Genomic DNA, 13,789 nt, shown 5'->3' on the forward strand with positions numbered 1-13,789 from the left:
CTACACTGTGGTAGGTTGAATATCATTCACATATTGCTTAATATCATATTAAAATTTATATGCAAAAAATATTAGGATGGAATTCATGGCTGCCAGTGAAATATTCCTGCAAAAGTTATGAGAAAGACCTTTTGCAAGGAAACAGCATTATCAAACCCTTTAGTCCTTTGACTGACTCTTGAGTAATTGTCAGTAATCATGATATTCACTATCAGAAATGCAGAGAAATCTTCCACTCAGTTTATTTTGTATCGTCCACAGCTTGGGTAAAACCCATTTTATCTAGCTTTGTGTTTGAGCACATACATTGGAGGAGATGCAGGTACCTTCAGTGTTATGTCGCCCCTTTCATTATTATTTTTTATATCATATGTGCTTGTTTTATAGTTATATTTCTGTTGCTGTTAGAGGTGATTAGAGTATCAGGGTGTGTGGGAAACAGAGATGTACATTTCAAGAAGCACACGATAAAGCAAAAATTAATGTGATACAGAAGTAAACATATAGGTACTGTGGTAGAAAGCCTTTATGGGATTTTGAGTTGGAGAAGCTTGTGTGGAAAGTAGCCAAAAATGGAGGCAAATTACATCAAAAAAGATTTATCTCTGTGCTAAGTTCAATGTTTTGTAATCCTGATACAAATACACAGTTTATTTTAAACCACAAAGCACAGCAAACATGATCAGATAGAAAGACTCAACCAATTTCTTTCAGTTATTAGGCCTCTGACATTCATAAATCACCAGAAAGGCTGACCAGATATTCTGAAGCCCATCCAATTTATCATAGCACTGATAGGTTATGCTTTCTAAACTTGCTTGTTCATTCTGATCATTATAATAATTTGAAATGCCAAAATAAATCAAAGAATACCAGGATGGAAGGGACCTCAAGGATCATCTGGTCCAACCTGTCTTGGCAAAGACATGTCCTAGACATGGCCCAGCATCCTGTCCAGATGACTCTTAAAAGTGTCCAGCATTGGTGAATCCACCACTTCCCTGTGGGGATTATTCCAATATTTTTATTGATTTCACTAAGACAGTATTTCTTGCCATTAGAAGCATTGTTTAATCTCTTTTCCCCTCAGGTTTAGGCACCAGCCCAGGAAGGCATCTGTGAATGGTGTTAAATATGTAGTCACTTTACTCTGAGTTAAGCATTTACTGAAAGCCTTTAAATGATGCACTTAAATGTCTTTTGCCTCAATATCAGCAATTTTTAGAGAGGGCCATTGATTGCAGCTGGTCCTGCTGTCACCTGCAGCTCCTGACCCCAACTCACATGCTCCAGCCACATCCACCCTCAATGGGGTCATGTTCCCCCTTGCACTGTAAAAACATTCACAGCTCATCAAAAATGCATTTCATTACCTTCAATATCTTTCAATTACAGGCTGAGTCTAAGCTTCACTTGTAAAACTGAAGCTGTATTTTGCAGAACAGAAAAATATTTGGAAAAAAGTCTTAAACATGATGTCAATCAAACAAACAATTTGTTGCTTTCATGAAATCTGCTGGTTTGTTGCGTTTCACAAAAAGAACAAAGCCCCTTCCCTGGGTTTAATGGGTGGCATGTGCCTCCCTCTATACAGCAGGATAAATGGTGCTCCAAATTATTTTTGTCCTAATTATACAGCTGTTTAGAGAATATATGGCATTTATAGAGACATGCCTTAAAAAGTTAGAAGTGGTGTGTCCTGGCAGGCTGGCACACACAGGTGACATGTCAACCTACAGCACACGCTCATCTAAACACTGCCACAAATAGCAGAGGAAAAGGGGAAAAGTTTGCTATTTACCAAAGGGTAAAGTTCATCTAAATAATATTCCTGATTCTTGCTGCTGCTTCTTCTCCTTTCTGAGCTCCATTATCATTATTATTATTATTACACCATTGCTCTGGGATTCGTAGAGATAAATGCTCTTCATAAAATTCCTCTGAGAATTTTCTCGTATCAACTGCTAAGGAAAAGGTCTGTCCCATAAGTTTGCCACTGAATTGGTGATGGGCCTCATTTTGATGCACCCCTTTCTCTGCTTTCCCAGACTGAACTCTTGAGTCAACAAAGTCACCACCATATCTTTGCATTAAAGACTCCTCAAAGTTTTTTTTTTTCCATAGTTGGCTATCACTCCTGTCATTAAAATTTTATGGATGAATGCTCAACATGCATCCAGTAGTGTTTCCAAGAGCCCTATTGCCTTCTGTTATTAATTAAAAGATTGGAGGAAGACTAAGTCTTTGAAGCAGGAACTATAAGAAACCCCAATTAAACAGGTTTAAAATTGTTGTAGCAATTACAAAATATAGATATATTTTATATATTGCATACAAACTATACAAATACAAAAGAACTGAAGAAGTTCTTTGCTTTAGGGTGATGAGGCAGAGGTTGTCCAGAGAAGCTGTGGCTGCCCCATCCCTGAAACTGTCCAAGGCCAGGCTGGATGGGGCTCTGAGCAATCTGGGATAGTGGAAGGTGTCCCTGCCCATGGCAGGGAAATGGACCAAGATGATTTTTATGGTCCCTTCCAACCCAAAACATTCTATGATTCTAGGAAAATATAAACTATTATAACCATTATAATTACTATAACATTTATAAATTATAAAATTATGTAAATTATAAAGAATTTGTATATTATATATAGAAATTATCTATATATAAAGTATGTGTTTTAATTTATAACAGAGTACCACCCATGGCTATCAGCCAAGAACCTGATTTCCATGGTGTTAGGCATATATTAACACAGAATTAAAGCATTATTTTCCTGTGTAGAACTTTCAAGGTAGTTGAAATAAATGACTGGAGTATCTTTAAATAGTAACTAAGCATTTTTCTGTGTAATATTTCTATGCAAGAAGTGTGATCATGGAGAGCACACCAAGAAATCAGAGTCAACATGAGAGTGAAAAAACACATTGGCTGTCCAGGTACCCATTCCTCTCTAATCCATGAGATCCGGGAGTGTTTGAAAGACAGTGCCACTTACTGAGTAAAGAGACAGTCCAAATACCTTAATCTCAAAGGATTACAACCAGTACAAATGGAAACAAACTTTCTAGCTCCTTTCCAAATTAAACAATTAACTCTAATATTCACATCCTCGGACACATTTCAGTTGAGCTAGCATGTCTAATTTATAATCAATGATTAACAGAAGATGCAACTAATTTGTCTTTGTTATTTGATTTTGCCCCAGTCAAATTTACTCAGTAAAATGGATTGAAACAATGTTCTAAAGACTGGTAAGCATTGAATTAGAAATCTGGTGTGTGGCTTCATTGTAGACCAGCATTAAATAGATGTATTACAGGACAATATCTCTTGCCTTGAGTAGTTTTAACAAATTAATTTTGACCCGTGAGCTTAATAAAGTCTGTTAAGTAGGCCCAACCTCTCTGTTAAGTTAAACAGATACTGAATATTTCATTATTTTAATTGTCTGATAAATTTGAAATTGAGAAAGTAATAGCCCTGCAAACCTTAAAAATATCTTTTCAGCCCTATGTGTCATTAAGCATTACTCTTGTGATTTTACTGCATTCAAGAGGTCACAAAGTCCAGCCCAGCCACCCCGATTGAATGAGAATTGCACATTAGATCAAGAAAAATAGTTTTCTGGAGGTTGAAGTACCAGTTCAGGGAAGCCAAAACACATTTGCAGGAATATTTAGACTGGTGATTAGGCAGCAGAAGAACTAACAGAGATGGGCATCCTTAATAGTGATAAAATACACCTTGCCAAAGTTGGTTGCAGTTGTTCTTATAGTAAAGGATGTGAAATGTTAGTAGTTTATGAAGAACTATCACCTTCAGAGTCATCTTCTACACCAAACATAGAGATGTAGATATTTAAAGATGAGGGAGCTGTCCCAGAACTCACTGCTAGATCCAGCATGTCTCTGTGTACCCTCTCAGCTCTCCCAGTTCCCAGTCAGTTCCCCATTCTTATTTTTTGGGGTTAACAGGTTCTTGGCACAAACTTAGCCTAATGCATATCAGCAAATCTCATGTACACAGAAATCATTGCTAGCACTCAGTTTAAGCTGGCACTGCCACTGACAGGACCATGTCCTGCATCCATCCCCCAGCCTTGGGCATCTGATTTGTGACACCCATCCCCAAAGGATCTGCTGAACTGCAAAATTGTCCCAAAGCAATGGAGTACAGGGAATGCAGAAATATCAGGGGCTAGAGGTAAAGCTGCAACTAAACCTGCAGATAGCAGTATCTGATTATCCAACTCCAGCTCAAATATAAAGATTTTGAGCCACTGAAGTCAATAGTAATTGAAACTGTGACATTTCCTAGAAAGATCTTAAACAAAAAAAAAATTTTAAAAAAAGAAGGCTTAACAAGGATCATGGATGAACAGAAAAGTGACCTATGTCACAGCCTAATATTTTCCTGTGAAAATTTTTTCCCAAATTATTTGAACTGAAATCATCTACAGTTTATGGGCACACATTGCAACGGGCCTCTTAGATAAATATATCCTGAATTTGCTATCTTTTAATTTTGCATTATAATCCAATAAGAACACAAGCTGACTCAACTGCACTTATTAGGTCTAATCTCTTCAAGTAATTATTTTACTAAGAAAAAAATAGAAGTATTTCTGAAAGTGCTCTCTCCAGAGGATGGGTCTACACTGGACACCAGACAGAAGCTAATCAGGCACAGTAAAATAAGGAGGAAAAAAAGCAGCTACAGTCACTATGCTGAGAAGTCATCCCTGTTAAAATCAATACTGTGATTAATGTTAAAACACAGGAGATCAGAATCCATCATGCAGTATTTTTCCTGTCTGTGCTGTTATTTTTATAGCTTAACTTTGCTATGCTGAACTGCTTCACATCTGAATAATTGCTGGAAAGGAGCTCCAACCAATTCTGGAGAAACAAAGGGAGACTGAGGTTTATGTTTAGCTGGGAGAGAAGATGATGAGAAGGGAAAACAAAGTGAAAGCAAATCTGTGTTATGTATGTGAACTGCAGAGCTTGAACTAAACCACACAACTTGGCAGACAATTCCTGCTGAAATTGCTGCAAAATCTTTCAAGGTTTCCTGAGATGAAGTTCCTCAGTTCCTGCTGCAGACACCCCCACTCTGGTGACCCTGGGCCTCCCTGGTGAAGGATTGGTGGTCACAGCATTTCTGCCCCTTGCCTTGTGCTGTTCTGTTCTGAATTCATTTTCCACTGCAACAAGAGCCATGTTCTCAATTTCCATCCCCTGAAAAGCAAACACTGCAAAGCAACCATGATGCATTGACAGATAATTTTAAAAGACAGGATCAAGTTCATATAATTAAAAGTATCTCTTCAGAATATTTCAGTCTTTCAGTGTCTTCTTTTTTTTATTATTTTTTTTTTTTTATTTAAAGTCTTTGATTGCTGCAACAAAGAATGACCCTGATACATAATAAATATATTGGTTGTCTGGTAGTTTAACATAAAGTTGCAGTGTGGGGTAGGCTGATGTACAGAATGGGATAAAATGGTTTTTTCTTAGATTCTTGAATTAAAATCACAAGTCTTGCATCTCCTAGTGGAAGCTGTCCCTGCCCATGGCAGGGAATTGGAACTGGAAGATTTTTAAGATTCCTCTGAACCCCAACCATTCTATGGTTCTATGATCTGAAAAATTTGGTTGGTGACGCAGCAATATTCGCTGTAAGGAAATATGACCGAACACATTGTGCAAGAACACAAATAACCTTTTTTACCCATAAAGCTACAGAAAATAGTCATTAATTCCAGCTAATCCCTGCCTACTGCCAGTGCCTTAGCACAGCCTGGGATGCTCTCACAGTGCTGTACTGGGAGCACAGTGCTGTGAGTACCAGCAACTTCATAAGGAGGGAACACCATCCCTGCCACATCTCAGTTACAGAGTGCAAACTTCTGAGTCCCATATAGGTAAAGTAGTTACTCTACAGAAACTAACAAGGAGTAACACCCCTTAGCTACGAAAAAGATACAACAGAGTTCTCTTCTACTTAACAACTATGCACAAGAAAAGAAGAAAACCAACTCATTCTATTATTTCTGCTTGGCTGGGCTCTCTGTTTATAAACAGACCCCAGAGATGCGGCAGTCTAATGTACTGTGCCCTTAGTTTTGTCCCTCTTCCACACCAATAGCCCATAATATTATTGTTTTCTGAACAATTGAGGTGATTTGCATTTACCTTAAAATTGACATGGACTGAACGTGTTTTTAAATCCCTTTTGGTCTCACTACATTTTTATATAAAAACTGCAGAAGCATTGTCAGTGGATATTTTACAAATTTGCTGGAGATTATTATTTAACCATGCTAATTATAACAATAAATGATTTAGTATTAATTAAAAAGTCATATAGTAGAGAAGTACACATATTTTATACACCTAGCAGATCTTATTAGACAGCTATATTGGGCTCTGGTTTTCATCATCTCGTACAGGTTTATGCATCAAAGATTTCAGTTTGATGCTTGCTTTTTTCATTTCCAGTTATAATATTATTGATGTATTATTTAACGATGGAAGATTTTGAACACATATGTTGATAAACAGACAAGAAGATTTGTTTTCCATAGGAATATTGCTTTTTATCTTTTCTTCATTGAGTTGTCAAGACTGCGTACTTAATCACAGTTGGATGTTGGGCCTTGAACACCATAAAGTCAACGAGAGTTTTGCAACTGATTTTTATTGGAATGGGACCGAGCACAGTATTGGTAATGTGCAACTTATAAATGCCATTTGCACACATATCAATTTTATTAACTCCCTTAGTATGGAATTTTCAGAATGTAATAGTTTGGCAGGCATTACTTTAGATTTATAGTGCTCCAGGATGACACTATTAAGCCACATTCACACATCTGAAAATTGCTATAGCAATGGACTAGGACCAGTTCTTCCTCCACACTGGTGGGTGAGAATTATCTCAACAACTGAGGCTCCTGCTGCCGCATTTCGGGGGGTGTCACTTCAGGAAAAGGTGCCTATGTTAGATGTACCCACCAACATAAACACACACAAATAAATATAGATGCAAACAGCACGAGCAGATGGTCACAAACTGGTAGACCAGAGATGATATGGGAAGGCATGGAATGTGTGGGACTGTCTAAGCGAACTGCTAGAGTGGATTTCTCTTTAGGAAGGGATGTCTTCTGAATAGGTGGAATGGGAACAGGCTGCCCAGGGGAGCAATGATCTCTCCATTCCTGGAAGTGTTCAAAAGACAGAAGTGGCACTTGGAGACAAGGTTTAGTGTGAACTTGGTGCTGGGTTAATGACTGGACTCAGTGATTTTAGAGGTCTTTTCCAATCTCAATGATTCTTATTCTAACCTATGAATCTTTCATCCTCTACAGACCTGACAAAACAAGAGAAAACCTGGGAGAGTGGTTTGAGTAATCAGACCTGACAAAACAAGAGAAAACCTGGGAGAGTAGTTTGAGTATCAGTAATTCCTCTTCAAGAGAGAGGGGGTGACTGACCAGTCTGGCTCTCAGTGCTGCCTCCAGAACTCTGCACAAGCCACATCTGACCTTGCCAGAGCCCTTGTGCCATGGCAGGGGAAATATCCACCCTTCAGCCCTTAGAGGTTCCTGAGAGTAAAACAAACAGAAGGGCTGAACAGAAAATGGAAGATGAATTCAAGCTTCACTTGAAGTCAAGGGCACTGCTGCAGAGAAATCACAGGCCTGAAACTTCCACTCACCTTCATGGAGGAACCAGGAACCTTCAGGGATAATCCAGGGAGAGACTGACCTGAGTCACTGATTTCTTTGGGAGAAGAAATGGGGATTCTCCCTTTGTCTGAGAGAATGGATCATTAAAGAAAATCTGGAAGAAAGGCAATCTGTTGCTATTTCCTACACTTAGAGGTTTGCCTTAAAGCATCAAGTATTAAGGGACCACTATTTTTCAAAAGGATACTTTTAACTATTTCTTCATGCTTTTAACTTATCTTTACATTTCTATTTGCCTGGGGGAAAATGCATCCCTGACTCCAGTGACCTGTTAGTTATTGTACTTCTAAGTGGTATTTCAGAATTAGAGGTCCATTTCCTCTGTAACACATGGTAGAGCCTGAGTCACTTTTTACTGGCAATGGAGTCACTCCTGACTAATGTTGAATCATGCTGGCAATGCTATTTCATAATTTTCTAGCAGAAGAGCTACAAGCAACACTTTCTCCAAATTATGACCTAACATTAATTTGTCTACAAAACAAAAATTAAACTCATTCTATACTTCTGAGTTTGAGATGTTCTCTAAAGTTACATAATTCTGAATTATTACCTTCTGAAGCATTTCTGAGCAATTGCTTTTTGGTAAGATTATAGAGATACAGGTGGTTAGAAGACAATCATTTGAAATAAAAAGATTTAAAAGCTAGAGGAGTGATTTTCTCAGTGGTTGGAGATGGAGAGCAACCATCACAAAAATCTCTTTGCTTTTTGTTCTTTGAGAGATAGTAAAAATGCTTCCCTCTTCCATAATAGTTTGGAGGGCAAAATCTGATAACTTCAAGTGCGTGGGCTGTCTTCCCTGTTTTCTAACCACTGGGAAACCAATTCTCTCTCTTTCTGCAGTAATTTTAATTAGACAATAATCCAGCAGAAAACTCTTGTCCTCCAAGGCATACTGAGACAAGTGCTGACAGGGCATAAATCCCATCGTCTTAAATCAGCTGTACTGGATCTGGCCCAAAGCTCTTATGATTCATTGTGCTTAAAGGTTTTAAATAAAATGTCAAACCATTACCATGGCCACTGCCATCAGCTATGTCACCATCTTGGCTCTGGTGTATTCCCTGGCTTGTCACTGCATCATGAGCACGGGGTGATACCAGCAGATGCTTCTTGAAGGGGACTTGAAAAGGAAGAAGTGAAAAATTACTTCAAAATTTGCAAGAGAATTAGTATTTTCCTTGCAAAATATCTACTGCATCAAGCCTGAGATGCAGCTGTCTCATCACTACCTCACTGCAAAGAACTAAGAGAGTCAACTGGCAAAAATAGGGGTCTATTTTTCTGTGAAAATAATTTTAAAATGCTGGGAATTTGGGGCAATACTCTCCATGACAGTGGTAAATAGCACACATTCTTTCCAACACACTTCAGCTCCTGTCACCTCAGTTCTGCCTGCCCATGTTTAACATGCTTTGTTCTTCCTAGGGATCAAGGTCTGGAGTTATTCTAGAATAACTGGAATGTGTCTCTGCCCACAGCAAGGGGATTGGAACTAGAGGATCTTTAAGGTCCCTTCCAGCCTAAAAACCATTCTATAATTATGTGCCAGCTGCATAAACTGCATCTTATGATCTGAGAAAATTCTGCCAGTGCTTTTTCTCATTTACCATTTTCCTCTCAGATAGGTGGCTCAGATATGCTTTCCCAAACTTCCCCACTCTCTCAGCTAGTCTCTTAAATCTCTGTTTCCTGCACACTGATCTCTGACAAAGCTCTTTTCTCCAACAAAGCCATTCCAAGGATTACTAAACTGCAAATCACTATTGAAAGTATTTCATGCTCAAACCTCGAAGTGAGCTAAACATGATTTATCTTTAAAAAGCAAAAACAAAAGCAAAAAAGCAAAAAAATAAAAAAAAGAACAACAATCTTTGGATTGACACAGACAACAGTCAGGAAAAAAAAGAAGAGCAGGCATTCATTTGGAGCAAAGGGAAATCTCAACACAGGTTACAAACACCGGATATTTGTGCTTGTGTTTTCCCAGGCTGGATTATTGTTGTTATTAATTGCATGTCTAAACCTAAGTCTCCACTCTTTAATGTGTAAACAGACTTGTAAAAATAGATGTTGCTAAATGCTACTGTCTTTATAAAGACCTCTACAAAACCACAAACCAACATGTGCAACAGTGACTTTTATTTTCTGTTTTTCTGAAATGTATATCAGCAGATTTTCTCTCTCAAAAGCAGATTGCTTGTTCAAAGGAACACTGGATATATGCTACATAGGCTTGCTTTAAAGTAAGAACAAGCTTCCTGCTTCCTTTTAATCTATCTGTAAACTGTGAAGTCTGCCATCAAGTAGCTCCATATTAGTTGTGGGTGTTAAAACCTGTCAATCATGCAAGATAATTTAAATTCATAGGTTTCTCAGACAGTGATTTTCTCCCAGATATCAAGTTATCTCCTTCTTAAAAAGGATACAATAACTTGAGACACCTGTGAGAAAAAAACACATGAAGCTCATGAAGCTTGTAGGTTTGTTCCCATGTATAATTTGGTGTTATTCTTAAATTTCCACATAAAGTCTCCTTTATAGGAGTTATTTTCATCTTTGGTGATTAAAACTTCAGGACTACAGTTACAAATTTTTTAGTACAGAGGAGAATAAAAAAAGAAAAGGAACCATTCTGTAATCAACTGTCTTCAACAATCTCTTTTAATGGCAAAAAATTCCCTACTAGGTGAGACCTTTGATCCATCTAATCCAGCTGGAAGAGCCTGCATGACTTCCTGTGGTTCACAGCCTTCTCCAACATCCGCATTTCCTGGATTAGGGACATTTTTGCAGACATCTCTGCCTGTTCCTTTCCGTCAGTATATTTTTATGGACTTGCTGTCCATGGATTTTTCTAGCCCTTTTTGAACAGGCTGATGCTCTCTGTCTCTGTGACCTCCAGAGACAGCCAGTTCCAGACCTCACCTTCCTTTTGTAGGTTTTGAAGATTTTCTTCTTGTTCTAATGAGTTTCAGAACCAAGAGAGGCTTGTATTAAAATGCTCCTTTGGTCTCTCCAAAGCCCAGAACTCCAAGAGCACAGGGTGATGCACTTCTCTCTTTTCCTGGGGTTTTCCAGCACATGACTGTGCCCGTGAAAGCCACTGGCCTGTGTGAGTGAGGGCACAGACTCTTCCAGTCCTTTCAGCACTACCAGATCACAGCTCACTGGGTCCATACACCTTCCCTTTCTGTGAGTCTCTCCATTTACCTTCAGTCCTACAGTAAAAAGTTTCCCCATTGCACAGCCTCCCCTTCCTTCCTGCAAGCAGTGATGTAGCAGAGAACCCGTGGGGCGTGTGGATCAGAGGCTGGCTCTGCTGGAGACCCTTTAGCAGGAAGCACCACAAAACCAAAGGAAAAAGAATTTTTTCAAAGCAGTAGTTCCCAGGAAACACCAATGCCGTGAGATGATGTGTCAATAAATTTAATTTAACCATTAAAATTAATCTGCAGATTACATCTGCAAAGGTAAGATATAAAGCCAAGCCTCTAAGAACAGTGATTTAGATTAAATACACTTCTCTTGTGGTTTCTTAATGACACACAGCAATCCCCACTGCCCAGTACACGTAAACACCTATAGTGGTGTAAAGAATGAAATGGACTAAGAGGGACCAAAAAAAAAAAAAAAAAGTCAGGATTTGTTTAGTGAACTAATTCCTAAAGCTTGCTTCAACTGTTTTTCTGAAGTGGAATTTAAATAGATGCCACTTGGAGGCACTCTTATACTATTCTCACTTCAAGTTTCTTAGAAGCACTTCATGCAGAGAAAAAGTAATTTTTTTATTTCTTTTTTTCTTCTAATAATCATCTGGAAATGGGTAATTAACGATGGTTTGGGTAGTTAAACTTTGACATTACTTGTATTTATTACCTTGTAATTTTGTCAGAGGTAAATAGTCCCCTATACTGTCAGTAAAACTGACTTAATTCCTTTATGCAATGGGTGATAAGCTGTGTCTGTGGTGCAATGCTGGCTCAAAGAAGTGGCTAGAAAGGATTACAAACTGCCAATTTACACAGATTATTCACTTTAAAACTGTGTGGGGTTTTATCATTTCAGATTTGAAATTAAGCACCCAGTTTATAATTATATCCCATATTTATTAAATTATATAAAATTATCTTTGGGAAGCAGATAAAAGTATTTCTGTTTATGGGCACATATAATCTCTCAATTTTGATCGCATTTTAGACATGGAACTTTGGAATACATTTCAGTGTATTTGGAGCATTGTAAAATTCTTCTCAGCCTAACCAGAGGTGACATTTGCAAAGCACCATAGGAGTACTTATAAAATTTATATATAATGTGTTCATTAATTTTCATTAATTCACCAACCAAAAAGTTGACCAGACTAAAGGAAAGCTTGGCCATTGCTTGCAAGGCAACACCTTGCACACTTGTGAAAGCTACAAGAGGGAGAAAAGGATTTGGACCGACGTGTTTTCCTTAGGAAAAGATACGTAAAAAGGGAGCAGGTCTACTAACAGGGAATAAACAAAATCATGATTCAGAAAGTCACAGACTGAGTCCTTTTCACCCTAACCCAGGGCTGTGCACCCACTCTCCCGTACCACCTCACACCTCTGCAGGGGGTCAACCAAGCACGATTTGTAAGGGAATGATGTAGGATCCAGTTTCCTGGATCTGCTGAGGATGTACAGCACAGGCCCTGTGCTGAGGTTCTGCTGGAAATCCCAGCAGCACAGCCTTATGGCATCAAGCAAACAGCAATTTTAACAAGCCCCTCTCATTCCAAATGACCATTTCACACAGCTCAATCGTGCAGTTCAAACTCATCTGAACAGAGATGCACCTTGCACTCATCTTTCCAAAGAAATGTTCGCATATGCTCTAGAGAAATATAAGGAATACCTCAGAGTGAAGCAGATTAGTAAAAACTATACTTGAGCAGAGCATAAGTCTAAATAGTGAGTGGTGAGGGATAATACCTGCCTGGGGAGCCATCAGGACAAAGTGTGCTTATGGAGAATGATGGCTTTCAGCAATGTCAGAAAGATGGTGAGAGGTGGAAACCACCGCATCGGGAGGGTGGGAGAGGCACGAAAACCAGGCGAGTCCAGGGCCATGAGGAAGGCAAAGGCAAATGGATATTAACCCTTTGGAAATCTTCTCTCTCTGCTGGCATCCTGCTTTTTGAGGTCTAAGTTTCTCTTGCAACATGCACAGACCGTGCTTTTCTGCCAGCCTGGTTTTCTTCCCTGACATAGGAACAGCCACAGAGGCCCAGAGCAGCAGTGCCAGATCCCACATCCCAGCTCCAAGAGCAGGGAAAAGCCAAAGCCCCTGCCCATCCCACGCCAACAACCCAGAATCCACCAGACATGCTTCCTAAGTAGTAAGATACCCACAGGGGACTAATCTTTAATGAATGTGTCCAGCTTCTACTTGAACTTAAAGTCTCTTTACTGTGCCTTTTTATATTCTCCTCTGTGCTAACGACATCTAAGATGAACACGTACAGCATGTGGAAATAATATTGACTGTGAAAAAGCGATGGAGAGACTACGAATTTTCCCAACATCCTGTAGCAGGGGTTTCAAAGCTTATCCCACACTTCAGAGCTTGTTTGTTTTGAACCTGCCACCTCCTACTCATCCCTCTATCTCCCATCACTTGAAATACTTTTTTTATTTTGCCCTTTTTCCCTTCCCTTTTTATTTGCTTACATTTTCTCTTTTTCACTCTACCCCTAACTATTTCCCTGTTCTTCTCCTCTGCATTTATTTTTCTCTCCAGTTTCTACAGTTCTCTTGCTTCAGGCATGTATTATTGGCATAAAAATATTGTCTTCAAAATTAAGGAGGAACTGGAAAGCCACATCCCCTAAGAGGCAGGATTTCTTACAGGTTTTATTTTATTCAGACAAATCTTCTGGCACTATGCACAGTTCAGAATTGTATTGAGTAAATACCTAAACACTTTTTTCAGTGAAGTAGATGGCTTGACACACCTTTCCTTTGCTACATCTTGGCCGTCTCTTTAGCTGCTAAAGA

Source organism: Corvus kubaryi, unplaced genomic scaffold, assembly GCF_017639235.1.
Source record: "Corvus kubaryi isolate FWS band 111438036 unplaced genomic scaffold, C.kubaryi_AGA036_p1.0 37396, whole genome shotgun sequence".
In the NCBI taxonomy this organism is placed as follows: Eukaryota; Metazoa; Chordata; class Aves; order Passeriformes; family Corvidae; genus Corvus; species Corvus kubaryi.